Source organism: Primulina eburnea, unplaced genomic scaffold (genome assembly GCF_022965805.1).
Source record: "Primulina eburnea isolate SZY01 unplaced genomic scaffold, ASM2296580v1 ctg446, whole genome shotgun sequence".
NCBI classification, from domain to species: domain Eukaryota; kingdom Viridiplantae; phylum Streptophyta; class Magnoliopsida; order Lamiales; family Gesneriaceae; genus Primulina; species Primulina eburnea.
The window spans coordinates 354,378-371,885 of record NW_027331259.1 but is presented as its reverse complement, the minus strand read 5'-3'; positions in this window follow the sequence as shown (position 1 = coordinate 371,885).

The window sequence follows — 17,508 nt, the reverse complement described above, 5'->3', positions numbered from 1 at the left end:
CATGAATCATAAATAATTTCTTAGAAATTCTATGTGTCCCAAAAACATTCATAAAATTCTTGATTAACTTATAGCCCAAAAATTAGAACGTCAATACTAAAACCCAAATATCAACATATTCCAATCCCACTACAAAACCAACATGCGTTGAAATTAAAATAATTTCTTAATTCATATCGTATCACGTATGAAAATTCTAATGCATATAAAACATATATCCTCATAATGCTATTAAACATGTGACGTGAACATATAATTCATGTACTTATGCAGGTAACATCATAAAATCATATAAAACATGTAAACTTACAAGTTTGAGGCTTGACGACTGATCTTCCTGGCGCTGATGGTGGCACAACCCTTTACAGAACCACTGCTCTGATACCAACTGAAACGTCCTCATCTTTTATTGCTTTAAAAGTACTAGTAATTTTTTTTTTTTTTTTTTTAACCTCACATAGCATTCGGCCGAACCATAAAATTTCATAAAATATTTTTGACATCATTTTAAAATAAACAACCAACTAACATTTTTCTAAATCTAAAAATAACATTTGAAAAGTATAGCCCATACTATAACCTCTCAAAACCACTCATACTCATGATAAAAGTCATAAAATCTTTTAACGTAAATCATAACATATATGCGGAAACTAGCGTCGGTCCTCGGGTCATGTGCACCTTCAGTCCAGTCGGATCAACCATCAAGACCTCCATTAGCATTATCATGATAACCTGCATCCATCACACCTAGTGAGTCTAAAGACTCAACACACCATAATCTTTATAACGAGTAATACATAATACAGTTAACATATAACGGTGAAAAGTACTTGTACTTAAAATATCGTTTTCATGAAGATGCATAAACTTTAAACATAAACGTTTTCGTAAACATTTTCATGATGCATAAAAACATTTTCAAAAGACATAAACATATCACTTAAACATATTCATATTCATGTCCATATTCGTATCCGTATTCATATTCGTATTCATGTTCATGTTCGTGTTTGTTGAATTCAGATCGTTGATTGTGACTTTCATATACGTGTTAGGCGATGGATCCATCTACATGTAACCACAGTACTGGGCGGCGGGGGACACCAGCAACACTCTCACCGGTCAACTGGGCCCTGGCCTTACGTAATATCATATCATCATATACATATACATGTCCGTGTCCGAGGAAATACGATCGTCGGGCTCCCACTGGGACCATAACCCTCACGATATCTCCAACATATCATCGTGTTAGTCACAATCCATTCACATCATTCAACATGTTATCATCACTTAATAAAAATCATGCTTATAACATTTTTTTCATTTTAAACCACGCATGCAGCATGTCTTTTACGTTAACGTTTCATCATAAAAAAAATCCATAGACATTTAAAATTCCATAATCCTTTAAAAATAGCATTTTGGCATAAGACATCATAAAAACATCCATATACATTTAAAATTCCATGTTAACATATAAAACAGCAAATAGGGCACTGCCATGACCTTTACTAATTTTTAGGTGTAAAAAGACCGTTTTACCCCTGGACGTATAATTTTTCCGTTTTTGACGTTTTCTTAATTTCATTGACTCTAACATGTCCCAAATAATTATTTAAGTTTACATGAATTTTCTAATATTTTTATTTGGCCTAAATCAATGACTTTTAATTTATTCTTTAAATGAGACGTATTAATGCGTTTTAATCCCGAAAAATCCCAAACCTCAACATAAAATTCCTAAATCAGAAACTTAGACTTATAATAATTATTTAAGCTTAAACCTAATTTTTCATAATTTTATTAGGCTTAAAACTAGGGGTTTCCCGATTCCTTTTTAAACTTAGACGCACGACTCGGTTTTAACTCGTATTGACTCGTAAATTCCCCAAACTTTACCAAATTTAAATCAAAGCTTATTAACACCCAACTAAACCATAATCCACCCAAAACGAGCCCACTAAGTCCTTTAAACAAGCCCCTACCAGCTACTGAAATTCTGTACAGGGAATCCTAGTTCTAATTGGATCGAACCCCTTTTTCTACGGCTCCAGCCCTTAATCAGTTGGCCCAGACCCTTGTCGACCCTCCTAGAACCTTACCCGACCCCTCTAGGACCCTCTTAGCCCAGCCCCCTTGGCCCATTCACGACAACGTTCAGGCTTCTTTCCCACGCGTACACAGCCACGCTAGGAACGCCCAAGCTGCGTTCAGTTCTCCTCCAGCCCTTACCAGCTTTGCGTGGTCCGTCTCGGCTCGAGGCTAGGACCGTCAAGAGCCCAGCCCTTCACCTATAAAGATCCCCGCGCAGCCTCTTCTCCCGAAATATCCAAAGCCGAGTCCTAATCCCATGAAACTCTCGATCCTATGCTGTGTGCAGCTATCCTGATCCCTCCCTCGTTCCAGCCTTTATGCAACCTGTCTAAGACCCTGGCACCACTCTCCTAAGCCACTTGGACGCACCCTTGACAGCAGCAAGCCGCCGCAAGCCCTGGTGCACCATAGCCGAAGAGTCCTTGTAACACAAGGATTCTAATTCCCGTATCCCTTGTCCCATGGTGATGTCTAGCCTTTAAACCTTGATCTAAGCACCCTTAAGCACTCTTAAACTCCTCTCTTTGGTGACCCTATGATGGCAGCCCCTTCATGCAATCATATTTTAAGTTTTGGAATAAAAATTCATGCTTTAATCATATAGGAATGCATAAAAACGAATTTATTCAATAAGGGGGTAGGTTTTCATACAAACGTAATTCAAAACAATAGTATGGTGTGATAGATGAGAAAAGAAAGATTTATGGCATGCCTTTGCGTAGATTACGCTCGAATACTCGTTGACGACGAAGAACGGGACGCGACGACGGCTTGGACTTGCCTTGAAGCCTTCGAAATTCCTTCCTAAAATTTTCCCTCAAGGTGCCGTGAGTTGTGTGTGGTGTTTGAGAGAATTTCTGAATTTTAAAACTAATAGGTGTGGCCGTGAGTTTAAAGGGGTGGGGGAAAGAGTTTTTCAAAAGTGAAATAAGGTGGCCGATAGTTTTGTGTGTAGTCTAGAATAGGGTTGTCGCAATCTTTTATACTAATTAATCCTTAACTAAACTTTAGGCCTATTAAGCCATAAATTAAAGCCCAATTAAATTAATTAGATTTTAAATAAAATAATAGCAAAGTTTTCTTTTAAATAAAAATGTGAATTTAATAGCCGGGATGCCCGAAAACTCGATTTTATTTGAAAATCCAATACCGATAAAAATTACGTTCCGGCCTATAAAATCACCTCACAACCCTTATTTTTGAAAATAACTTAAAAGCATCGACCGCATTTTTAAATAATAAAACTAAACATTTAATAAAATCATTTTACATTTTTAGCCATCGGTCCCTGTTCCTCGATCGCAACTCGAATAACCTTTAAAAATAAATTTTAATGCAACAATGTAGAAAATATAATTTAAACATGTCAATTATGCACCACATAATCAATTAATGAAATCCCAACAATTAATTAAAATACAAAAGCATTTAATAATTGCGCGCATGAGGTTTACGTGAACTTTAAAATTTTCGGAGCGTTACAAAACATGTCCTTATTCGAGCATACCCCAATTGCTCCATTCTTATTTATCAACTCCTTGATAGTAAGAACGTCAGAACTCAAGTCTGATAGTACCCAACCAATCACGTTAAACGCCTAGCAGCATCGCTTATGTGATTCCCTAGGTATCACATGATAGTGCCTGCAAGAACCATTCAATTATGGTTAGCGTACAGTACGGTCCCTTCAACTCATATATCCCGACCGATTCGACAACTATTGGTTTATCGAGAGTTGTTAATGAATCGATACTATGTGTCATGTCGTGGTTGCATCGATGGTGTAATCTATGAAACCCCTTTCATAATTACCACCATACTCTGATCAGAGATTTCAACCCACACATACATGAAAAACACATAGGATATCCATACCCGTAGGTAAGCGGTGAATCCCCGACTACAATGCATCGACTCCTATATGTTTCGCCGTAACACCCAACCTTGCCACCTAATGACCCCATAAGAGTCGGTAAACAAGTCAAAGTGAAACGCTAGCACATAGAGTCTCAATGTTGTCCCGGGTCATAAGGAATAATTCTGTACAACCATAAACCAGCACTATTCCACTCGATAAGTGAGAACCACTTGGAAAGTCCTTTTATGGAGGGTTGTTCAGTGCACTCTATAAGGAGCACCTATCTGCATGTTCGGACATCACAATGTCCCCTACCAATGAAACATGGTACTCACATCGCAGATACTAGTCTCTAACTCGAGCGGCCTTTATCCTTCTTAGTGGCGGCTGAATCGACTAGGAACGGTTTAGAATATACAGTATTACAAATATGAGTTTCATGATACTCATCATATGAGCATCTCATATTCTTTCTACTATTTGTATATTCAAGGGCTTTATCTATGTAGCTAGCATGGGTATAAAGATAAAGATGCGCCAAATTAATAAATTCAAATATTATTAAAATAAAGATCGTTTATACAAAGAGTTTCATTGTGAACAGTCGGCCAACACTTGGCTTGACGTGCACCTACTCTAACACCTTGAATAGGGCCAAAAGAGCAGAAACGGTTCTGATAGGACAACAGGGAGTCCCGTATGATCTTCCAACATCAAATCCACAGCAACTGCCTTCTAGAGTTGAGATTGGCAGCAGCAGTGATAGGAGGAAAGAACCATTGAAGATTCAAAAGAAACAGTTTAAGAAGTTAGGAAGTGATTCCTCTAGTTCTAGTAGTCCTAGTCCGAGCTATACCGGAGTGTATTGCAGGACGTGTGGAGGGCGACATTCTACAGAACAATGCCAAGGAGTGCTTGGTAAGTGCAATATCTGTAAGCAGACGGGACACTTTGCTAAAGTTTGTCCTCAGAGGCATTTTCGAAGATCTTAAAGCACAGAGTCATTGGTGGTAATGACTAAAGAACAGACCCAGAATTCACAACATGTACTATTCCTTTTATGATTATATGCATAGGTCTTGATATGTACTACTGCATTATTTATGAGTATCTGTGATTGAGTAGCATGGAGATATGCTATATCTGTTGGGTCTGTGTATACTGTAGTATTGATTCCTTGGTTGTGGAGGAATATGTTGATATCAGAAATGTCTGTGACATATGATATACTACGGTTAGATAAGAATGAGATTGAACTAGATTGTGATGTACTTGTGTTATATGATTCTGATTGCAGTATTGACATGTATATGCTAAACAAGTACAGAAATATCGTAGACTGTGTGCCAGAAACGGTAAGATTCAGACCAGATCTGGCTGATAAACGGAGATTTTCCGGTGAGGATTCTAGATCCAGAATTCCTTAAATTATTGTACTGTTTATGACTCGATTATTACAAAAAGGAACAGATGATATCCTTATGTATTCAATAGATTCATTGAAATCGAGTCTAGCAGTGACAGAATTGCTAGTAATATAATAGCTGACTGGTGTTTGCCTAGATAAGATGGCAGATGTGTTTGATATCAGAAAGGTAGATTTCAGAATTGAATCAATACCGAGTATTGCTGGTATATTAGAACATAGTACAGAATTATTGACATGATTGATATAATTGACAGATAAAAGAACATTAGCTGAGAAATCCAGTTGATTGAGTATTTCTCTGGAAGATATTTCAGATCTGTTTCTAAATTGATAGATTTTATGTTCAGAGGTATTCTGAAAATTATGCTTGGTATATCTATGATTTATTGATATATTGCAGCATTTGATTGATTATATTGAATATTTGAAGATTGGGTTAAATATTCAGAGAACTATGATCATTGTATACAGAAATGGGTCAGGTATGAATCCGGTATGCAGTTATTGATACAGTGTTTATTCAGAATATGCAGTATCTGAAGATCGACTGAGTTAGACAGTTAAGACAGAAAGATCAAGAATTCCAGAAATGTCAGAAATTATTATCTGCAGATTATCGTATTCTGATTATTTATTCTCTTATTATTATATATATCTGCTGAGTATTGTCATTGTTCTACATCAGTATTTGCGATATCTTATATTGTTGGGAGCACATGTTATTTGCAGATAAGATATAGCAGTTGATCTGGGCAGTATGAGGATTGGTCAGATAGCCAGAATTTACAGTTGCCTGATTTTGTTATTTTATGAGTTTCTTAAACTCACTAGATCTGTATAGGGTCTTTCTATTCTGAACCTGATGAGATATTACTATTATTGTGAATCGGTGTTTGATACAGATTAGTGTAAACAGTCAGACATGTGATCAGAATGTTCAGAACTTGTTTGTAATAATCAGAACAGAACATCAGTCAGATTAACAGATATGTGATTTTGTGTTGTATCAGATTGATTATTTTATGATATCAGATGTTTCAGAATTGGTTACAGATTTTGATATTGATAGTCAGAGCCGAATACCAGATAGGTATTTCTTGTTTATTTTATGTTATTAACTGAATTGTTTATACAGAATGGTTCGAATCTGAAGTCACAGATAACGTCAGAACCGAACAGTTATGGATTCAGTTTTCATTCAGATAGTTGTGAATGTGCGTTATTCGAACATATAGTGGTGATATAGACAGATTAGATCAGTTGTCACAGAATTGTACAGAAATGTTGGCAGAAATTGTACTGACAAGTCTGAATTGCTAACAGAAGAAGGCAAAAAGATAGAAATCAGAAGATTATTACGGATTTTGTATAGTTCTGAATAGAAATGGGGGTACATTTCTATGTTTTTCGTAATGAAATTACCGCCATTTTCTTTAGATTATGATATGATATGATTATGATTGACAGATTACTCAATCTATATCTATCAGTTTGTACCAGATTACGTACAAACAGAACTAGATGACATAGATCGATGTCAAAGAAATAATCAGATAGATTAGAATATTGAATAAGATAATATCAGATTGTGATTTTGATGGAGTTGTACTTGTGATAGAGTATATCATAAGCTCTCTTGTGCAGATTATTCACAGATTGACAGATAGTCAGGGCGTGGTTACCAGACATTGACAGATATTTGTAGAGCATTAGTACTGGATGTTAGTACTAGTGTATATAGATTATTATCATTGTGTGACTTACTGTACGACAATAGTTATTGAGCTAGTTCAGAATGGACAGATTTAAGAAACCAATGTCGGATGATGACAATTGGTATTGGAAGATGAAGATTGATTATGTCCCGGGTTGGGATAAGCAAATATGATAACAATTACAGGTAATATGGTTTTGTTATAAGCTGTAGATTGGTTTATACGGAGATTGTATAAACAACATGGCGAAATTGATTCTGTCAGAAGGATTGGAGAAGTATTATGAAATTATACTTAGTGAATTCTTATTCCAGACTGGAATCAGATATGGGAGTTTGGTTTAAACTCTATTATGCATTTCTTCTGATATCTCTGAATTGATTATATGAGTTCGAGGACGAACTCCGATCTAAGAGGGGGAGAAATGTAATGCCCAAGAAAGGTCGTAGAATTAATCAGATAAGATTAATGTAATGTCCCAAGACTTATGGAATTGATCAGATAAGATTATGGGAGGTTGCACGGACCAAAAATATAATTCTTAGAAGTTTGCACAACCGCACCCGCGGTGCTAGCACGACCGCCCCCGCGGTGCGTGTGCAGAAAATGAAGTACAAATCCCGTAGACCCACCACACCCGCGGTATTAGATGGAGCGCACCCGCGCTATGACACCGCACCCGCAGTCTTGTAGGCAGCGCACCCGCGGTCAAGCTTCGGGAAAGCTGGATAAAGTCGACGAGACGGGACCGCACCCGCGGTGCATATATGACGGCACCCGCGGTGCGACGTGCCGCGCAAGAACTAAGCCACGTTTCAGACTTTGCATGCACTATATATATGAGGATTGCACGTGTTTCTCTCAGAAAAATTCAGAAAGGAGGCGAAATCTTGGAAGAAAATCCTTACGCCTTTTAAATTTGTGATTGTGGAAGATCTGTCTATCAGAATTCAAATCCGACTTCAGTTCTGTGCTCCTCTCGACTCGAGCTACACAAGGACGTAAGCTTTGTTACGTTTTGAGATGTTTTGAAAGTATGATGTTACTAGAATTGCATGTGATTCAGATATGGCGTTTCTGCTACCGTAGACATTGTATAATCGAAGTCAGATTTCATATTAGAATGGTTATGCAATTGTTATGAATGAGGAAAGATATTGATTAATATCTTGATATCAGAATGGTGTATCATTGATTGTGAACATACCGGTATTGAGAGTTTGAGTTCTGATATTATATATAGGATGTTCAGATTGACAGGGTTATTCAGATTGTATTGCTATGCCGTCAAAACATCAGTTGAGTTAGATTGATCAGATTCAGATATGATTTTGATTAGATTTTGATAGTATTGATATGACTCAGATTGTATCTTGTTCAGATATTGATCAGATTGTATACTGAATTGAGTATTGATCATAACAGATTGTGAATTGAGTTATTCACTGATACTATGTATTCGATATTGTCATTTCAGATCGGATATGGACAGACTGGACTTCAAGACTTCGTCTTCCTCAGACGGGGACGACAAAGGTATAATTCATGTGATATTCGGGAAGAAACAACTCAATTGAGATCACCATTTGAGTTGCCCAATAAATCACATACTATATTCTTGTTTATAGATTTGTTTATAGAACTTGTATGCAAATCTTGCTATGCTTTGTGTACAGATCATGTTGCATTGCATTGGAATGATTATGCTTGTTTACAGATTGTGTATTCATGCATTAAGATAGGGTAGTCTGGAGATCAGGCAGACTACTAGATGTTCGGCGATATCTCAGCTTAGGGGAAAATCACCGCCCCTTTGTAGACGTGGATACAGATCAGGCCGAAGTCTAGGAATAAGACGGTCAGCACCTCGATTGGGAGGGTAGGTGACAGACAGTGCCGTCTTATTCACAACGGGATCCCTAGAGTTATAGATCGAGTCAAGTCTAGACATGATTTGATTAGGACTTCATGCTTATATGGATGTGGCTCCTAGATCATGGGACCCATCGTTATTGCTTTCAGTTGTGCTAGCATGTTTTATGATTTAGATTGTTTATATGCATGTTTATCTGATTTAAGCTGCATGCTTAATTTCATAGATTATGAAATATATTGTGTTTATACATGATAGCATGTTTTATGAATTAGTTTGTTTATATACATGCTTACCATGTTTTATACTGGGATTTATTCTCACCGGAGTTATCCGGCTGTTGTCGTGTTTTGTATGTGTGCATGACAACAGGTGGGGCTGGATCAGGGTCGAGAAGATGACGAGAGAAGACGAGTTTAGCGTGGTGATTCCGGACTTACAGTAGATTGGATTTTACTACTAGAACTTTAGTAGTAAACCTTAGATTAGAAGGTTGTACATTATTGTATTTTAATACTGGATTTGTAATTTTATATACAGACATGTATAGTATTTAGAGTCCATTACCTTTCGCAGTTATAATTTTTAAAAAAAAAATTTTAGACCCTGTTTTATCTTAATTGATAATTAAATCCCAAAGACGATTAAGAAGATGATTAGCGTCCGGGTCCCCACATCCGCAATGTTTGAAGCATCATCGGTTTTATGACAAGCTATAAAATGTGCCATCTTAGAGAATCTATCCAAAACAACAAAAATAGAATCCCTCCCCTTCTTAGTCCTAGGCAACCCCAAAATAAAGTCCATAGAAATGTAAATCCAAGTTCTTCTTAAGAATAGCACGCAAAAGTGTTCCCAAAGTTCTATTGACGACTTCAGTTTGTCCATCCGTTTGAGGATGACAAGTAGTAGAAAACAACAATTTTGTGCCAAGTTTAGCCCATAAAGTCTTCCAAAAGTAACTCAAGAATTTAACATCGCGACCAGAAACAATAGTCCTAGGCATACCATGCAACCTAACGACTTCTCTAAAGAACAAATCCGCAATGTTTGAAGCATCATCGGTTTTATGACAAGCTATAAAATGTGTCATCTTAGAGAATCTATCCACAACAACAAAAATAGAATCCCTCCCCTTCTTAGTCCTAGGCAACCCCAAAATAAATTCCATAGAAATGTAAATCCAAGTTCTTCTTAAGAATTGCACGCAAAAGTGTTCCCAAAGTTCTATTCACAACTTCAGTTTGTCCATCCGTTTGAGGATGACAAGTAGTAGAAAACAACAATTTTGTGCCTAGTTTAGCCCATAAAGTCTTCCAAAAGTAACTCAAGAATTTAACATCGCGACCAGAAACAATAGTCCTAGGCATGCCATGCAACCTAGCGACTTCTCTAAAGAACAAATCCGCAATGTTTGAAGCATCATCGGGTTTATGACAAGCTACATAATTTGCCATCTTAGAGAATCTATCCACAACAACAAAAATAGAATCCATCCCCTTCTTAGTCCTAGGCAACCCCAAAATATAGTCCTTAGAAATGTCAATCCAAGTTCTTTTTAAGAATAGCATGCAAAAGTGTTCCCAAAGTTCTATTGACAACTTCAGTTTGTCCATCAGTTTGAGGATGACAAGTAGTAGAAAACAACAATTTTGTGCAAAGTTTAGCCCATAAAGTAGTCCAAAAGTAACTCAAGAATTTAACATCGCGACCAGAAACAATAGTCCTAGGCATGCCATGCAACCTAGCGACTTCTCTAAAGAACAAATCCGCAATGTTTGAAGCATCATCGGGTTATGACAAGCTATATAATTTGCCATCTTAGAGAATCTATCCACAACAACAAAAATAGAATCCCTCCCCTTCTTAGTCCTAGGTAACTCCAAAATAAAGTCCATAGAAATGTCAATCCAAGTTCTATTTAAGAATAGCACGCAAAAGTGTTCCCAAAGTTCTATTGACAACTTCAGTTTGTCCATCCGTTTGAGGATGACAAGTAGTTGAAAACAACAATTTTGTGTCAAGTTTAGCCCATAAAGTCTTCCAAAAGTAACTCAAGAATTTAACATCGCTACCAGTAACAATAGTCCAAGGCATGCCATGCAACCTAGCGACTTCTCTAAATAACAAATCCGCGATGTTTGAAGCATCATCGGTTTTATGACAAGCTATAAAATGTGCCATCTTAGAGAATCTATCCACAACAACAAAAATAGAATCCCTCCCCTTCTTAGTCATAGGCAACCCCAAAATAAAGTCCATTGAAATGTCAATCCAAGTTCTATTGAAGAATAGCACGCAAAAGTGTTCCCAAAGTTCTATTGACAACTTCGGTTTGTCCATCCGTTTGAGGATGACAAGTAGTAGAAAATAACAATTTTGTGCCAAGTTTAGCCCATAAAGTCTTCCAAAAGTAACTCTAGAATTTAACATCCCGACCAGAAACAATAGTCCTAGGCATGCCATGCAACCTAACGACTTCTCTAAAGAACAAATCCGCAATGTTTGAAGCATCATCGGTTTTATGACAAGCTATAAAATGTGCCATCTTAGAGAATCTAACCAAAACAACAAAAATAGAATCTCTCCCCTTCTTAGAACTAGGCAACCCCAAAATAAAGTCCATAGAAATGTAAATCCAAGTTCTTCTTAAGAATAGCACACAAAAGTGTTCCCAAAGTGTGGGGACCCGGGCTCTAATTCTTTTTCTTGGGATTAAATGGATCGTTATTCTAAAATGTGGGTCAATTTTTCAATTTTTACATTAAATCAAATGTAACTAAACAAGCATAAGTTCTTTATTTATTGTACAACATACAACAAAAGATACATGTCTTATTCTATATACAACTAGTGTTCACTACCATCTATAAACAAAAGATAGTCCAAAGCTAATAAAAAGACCACTAGTCCTCTGCTGCGCCCCTGATCTCCACGCTAACACGATCATCGCTGTCTCGACCCAGATCCTGCCCCACCTGTTGTTATGCACACATACAGACATAACAAAAGCCGGAAAACCGGTGAGAACAAATCCCAGTATAAACATGTATACATGCATTAACACAATTTAAAACATGAAACATGCTGATATGAATGTCATTCATATAAAATCATGCAATGCGAATCTAATCATGTCTAAACTCGACTCGACTAGAACTCTAGGGATCCCGTTGTGAATAAGACGACACTGTCTGTCACCTACCCTCCCAATCGAGGTGCTGTCCGTCTTATTCCTAGACTTCGGCCTGATCTGTATCCACGTCTACAATAGGGGCGGTGATCTTCCCCTAAGCTGTGATATCGCCGGACGTCTAGTAGTCTGCCTGATCTCCAGACTGTCCTATCTTAATGCATGAATACACAATCTGTAAACAAGCATAATCATTCTAATGCAATGCCACATGATCTGTAAACAAAGCATAGCAAGATTTGTATACAAGTTCTATAAACAAATCTATAAACAATCATAATCATATCTAGATATAAACAATAAAACAAGTATGTGATTTTGGTTGGGAAACTCAAATGTGATCTCATTTGAGTCGTAATTCCCCAAACAAAACATGTACTATACCTTTCGTCGCACAATTGCTGTCACGGTCGTAAAGACGAATCTGAAATGGAAATGTGGATATACAATCTATAAATTTCTAACTCAACCAAGACATTTATACAATCTATACTTGATCTTGCTACAATTTGACGGCATAACGACGTATATTCTTAATACCGGTCAATCCAATCTCAACAAATATCAACATATACCATCCTCAACTCACAATCGAATCATATGCACAAAACCATACTCAAATTCGATACATCTTATTCCTAAACATGCTGAAATTCATAAGAAATGCATACGACATCCTTTCTTTGTTCTAGTTTCGATTATAAACTCATAATCCTCACTAGAATATCTAATAGCAATCACATCTTAATTTCTCCAACACATAAAATCTGAATCATGTTGGAATTCAAAGATACTTACATCCTCTTAAAGCCTTTGATGAGAGGAACAAGAATCTCCACTTGTATCAAAGTTTGGATGTGTAAATCTTGAAAAATCAAAGTTCTAAAATGTGGGGACCCGGACGCTAATCATCTTCTTAATCATCATTGGGATTTAATTATCAATTAAGATAAAACAGGGTCTAAAAAAATTTTCTTTTTAAAATACAAGTGCGGAAGGTAATGGCATCTAAATAATATACATATCTGTATAAAACTACAATTCAGTATAAAGATACAACAGTCTTTTAACTAATCTAAGGTTCAACTACTATGTTCTAGTAATAAAACCAAATCTACAGTAAGTCCGGAATCACCACGCTCTATAGTCCAGCCTCTTTCTCATCTTGACCCTGATCCAGCCCAACCTGTTGTCATGCACACATACAAAACAAGACAACAGCCGGATAACTCCGGTGAGAATAAATCCCAGTATAAAACATGGTAAGCATGTATAGAAACAATCTAAATCTTAAAACATGCTATCATAATCATATTCAAAAGTAATAGATTTCATAATCTATGAAATCAACTCAAAATAAGCATGCAATTCAATTCAGATAAACATACAATTTAAATCAAATCATATAAACATGCTGTCATAACTGAAAGCAATAAACATGGGTTTCATAGTCTATGAAACCACAACCATAAACGCATGCAGTTCTAGTCAAATCATGTCTAGACTCGACTCAACTATAACTCTAGGGATCCCGGGGTGAATAAGACGTCAGTGTCTGTCACCTACCCTCCCAATCGGGGCGACGTACGTCTTATTCCTAGACTTCAGTCATATCTGTATCAAATAATCTACAATAGGAGGGTGTCTGCTCCTATGTAACGATACACCGAACGTCTAGAAGTCTGACTATCTGTCAAACTTTCCTATCTCAAATGCAATGTATAACAATCTGTAAACAGAGCATAAATATCTTAAAATGCAATGTATAACAATCTGTAAACAAAGCATAATATAGACAATAAAGCTAGTATGTGATTTTTGCTGGGAAACTCAAATAGGATCTTATTTGAGTTGTGTCTTCCCGAATATCACATGAATTATACCTTTGTCGCCCCTGTCTGACGAAGACGATGATCTGTATTCAACTCTGTCCATCTCAATCTGAAAAAGACAATATCGAATACATAGTATCAATGACTACCTCAATATACAATCTGTTCTGATCAATACTCAATTCACTATACAATCTGATCAATGTCTGAACAAGATACAATCTGAGTAATATCATCAACATAACCATACAATCTGGATAGTTACAGAGTCTGATCAATCTCAATCAATACTGAATTTGATCAATATAAATCAACAGATGTTTCTACGGCATAACAATACAATCTGAATAACCCCGTCAATCTGAACATCACATAAATAATAACAGAACTCATAATCTGAATATCGGTATATTCAAAATCAGCAATACACAATTCTGATATCAAAATCTCAGTCAATATCTTTCACAATTTATAACCATCCCAGACATAGTCTATTCTGAAATCTGACTTCAATTCTATAATATCTACGGTAGCAGAAACATTATATCTGAATCACATGCAATTCTCGCAACATCATATTTCCAAAACATCTCAAAACGTAATAAAACTTACGTCCTTGTGTAGCTCGTGTCGAGAGGAAGACGATACTGCGTTCGGATTCGAATTCCGATGCACGGATTCTTCGAAATCTCGAATCTAAAAGGCGTAAGGATTTTCTCTCCAAAAGCTTCGACCCTTTGATGAATTCTGAGAGAAAACACGTGTAACTCTCATATATATACTGCATGCAACCATATAAAACGTGGCATAGCTTTTCTTGTTGCACGTAAGACCGCGGGTGCGGTAACTCAATGAGCGCGGGTGCGCCATGCTCTCGGCAGCACTATCCAAAATCAAGAGCATCGACCGTGGGTGCGGTCTTGGTTGCACCGCAGGTGCGGTGTTCTTAGCGCGGGTGCGCTGCGTCTAACACCGCGGGTGCGGTGTGGCTACGGAAATTGCACTTCATTTTCTTCACATGCACCGCGGGTGCGGTGGTGCTGGCACTGCGGGTGCGGTCTTGCAAACTTCTAAATTTCTAATTTTTTTGATCTTTGCAACACCTTATAATCTTGTCTTTTCTTTCCTCAATGCATGTCATGCATTCTCATATCTTCCGAGTCTCACGTTAACGAAGATTAATAATCTTGGTTTATCAATTCGATAATTCTCGGGCATTACATTTCTCCCCCTCTTAGATCTGAGTTCGTCCTCGAACTCATAAACAATCAATTTAGAGATATACGAGAAGAAATGTATACTAGAGTTTAAATCAAAACTCAACTCCCTGATCCCCATCTGGAATACGAATTCATGAAGTATGCTATCATAATACTTCTTCAAGTAACTCTGACAAAATCAATCTTGCCATGTTGGTTATACAACATCCGTATAAACCAATCACAGTTCATAACAGCCCAATGTCAATAGTGTTATCCAGTCTGTTTATCCTAATCAAGGACATATACCATCTTCAGCTTCAAATACCAATCGTCATCATCCGACGTTGGTTTCTTCAATCTGTTCATTCTGAACTATCTTTATCTTCTTTTGAATTTTCTTCAAAAGAAATCTGTAGTATTCACCGTATACTGTCTTGCCTATAACTATCTCATTACCCATCTGATAAGCTGATAGTTACTGTCACGCAGTGATAATAAGTCATATCAATTAGTGCTAACATCCAGCATCACAGTTCTCTGGATATCTTCCAATATCTGGATCATACACTTTGACTGTCTGTCAATCGGTGAATAATCTGCAAAATAACTTATGGTATGGTCTGCCATAATTGCAAACTTAATCACAATCACAATCTGATATAGTCTACTTCTACATTCTAGTCACTCTGACTATGTTCTGACATCAATCTGTGTCATTTGGTTCTGTTTGTACATCATCTTGTACAAACTAATAGATATAGATTGAACAATCTGTCAATCATAATCATATTATATCACAATCTGGAAAATATTGGGATAATCTTATTACGAAATTCATCGAAATATACTCCCCATGTCAAATCAGAAATATACTAAGTCTGTAATAAATCTTCTGATTTCTTTCTTTCTGTATTCTCTGTTAGCGATTCAGACGTATCAGTACAATTTCTGTCAACATTTCTGTACAAATTCTGTCACGACTGATCTAATCTGTCTATATCATACCTGTCTGTTCGAATCTCATACATTCTCAGTCAGCAAAATGAACACTGAATCCACGACAATGCATTTCTGACACTATCTGTGATTTCAGATTCGGTATAAACAAATCAGTTAATAACATAAAGTAAAGAAAAAATACCTACCTGGTATTCGGCTCTGACTATCAATATCAATTCTGTTATACAATTTTGTAACATTCTGACATCACAAGCTAGTCAATTTCATACAAAATACACATTCACATATATGTTACATTCTGATCACATTCTGAACTGCTGTAACTCTCAAATTTAACTCTGATTCGGTTGGAACTGTATATACTCTCACTGGTTCACAATAATCTGCAGCATATACGGATTCAAAATAATAGTAATATCAAATCAGAAACGAAGTATCAATATCCTATACAGATCTAGTGAGTTCAATGAACTCATAAAACAAGGATTTCTGGTAAACATCTTCATATCATTCTGATCAACTGGTATATCTCATCTGCAAATAACATATGCTCCCCAAAACAATATAAGATATCTCAAATACTGATTTAGAGCAATAATTCTCAAGCAGTTCAAAACACAATTATATCAGATAATCTGTCAACTCCTATAATATCAATCTCTGACAACTCTGACATTTCTGACTTTCTGATCTGTCTGATATCGGTATCTGATCAATCACTGATCACAATATCAACTGTCTCAAAATCAATCAGTATACTAACATCAGATATCATCTATTCTGAATACAATCTTCAAATATTCTATTCAGTCAATCAGATACTGCAAATATATCAAAATTTCATAGATATAATGAGCATAGAATTCATCAGAATATCTCTGAATATACTGACACGTGCCAAATAGTATCACAAATCAGATGTACTCGTGGTCGGTACTCTTCTACTGATCTTTCAATTTATTCTGTATCATTCTGTACTGAATCTAACATACAATCAATGTCTGATCTCAATTCAATTCTGAACTCTATCTTTCTGATATAAAGCAATCTGAAATCTTATCTGGCAATATCAGCCAACTCGTACAATACTGGCAGATCTGCCAATATTAGGCTCGATTTCAGTATATCTACTGAATACATAAGGATACCATCTGTTCCTTTCTGTATCAATCGAGTCATAAACAACACAGATATCAAAGGAATTCGAGATCTAGAATCCTTACTGTGAATCTCTACTCATCAGCCATATCTGGTCTGAATCTTATACTTTCCTGACTGGAATCTATCATAGTTCTGTACTTGTTCAGCCTATACATATCAATAATGCGTTCAAATCAGGAACACAA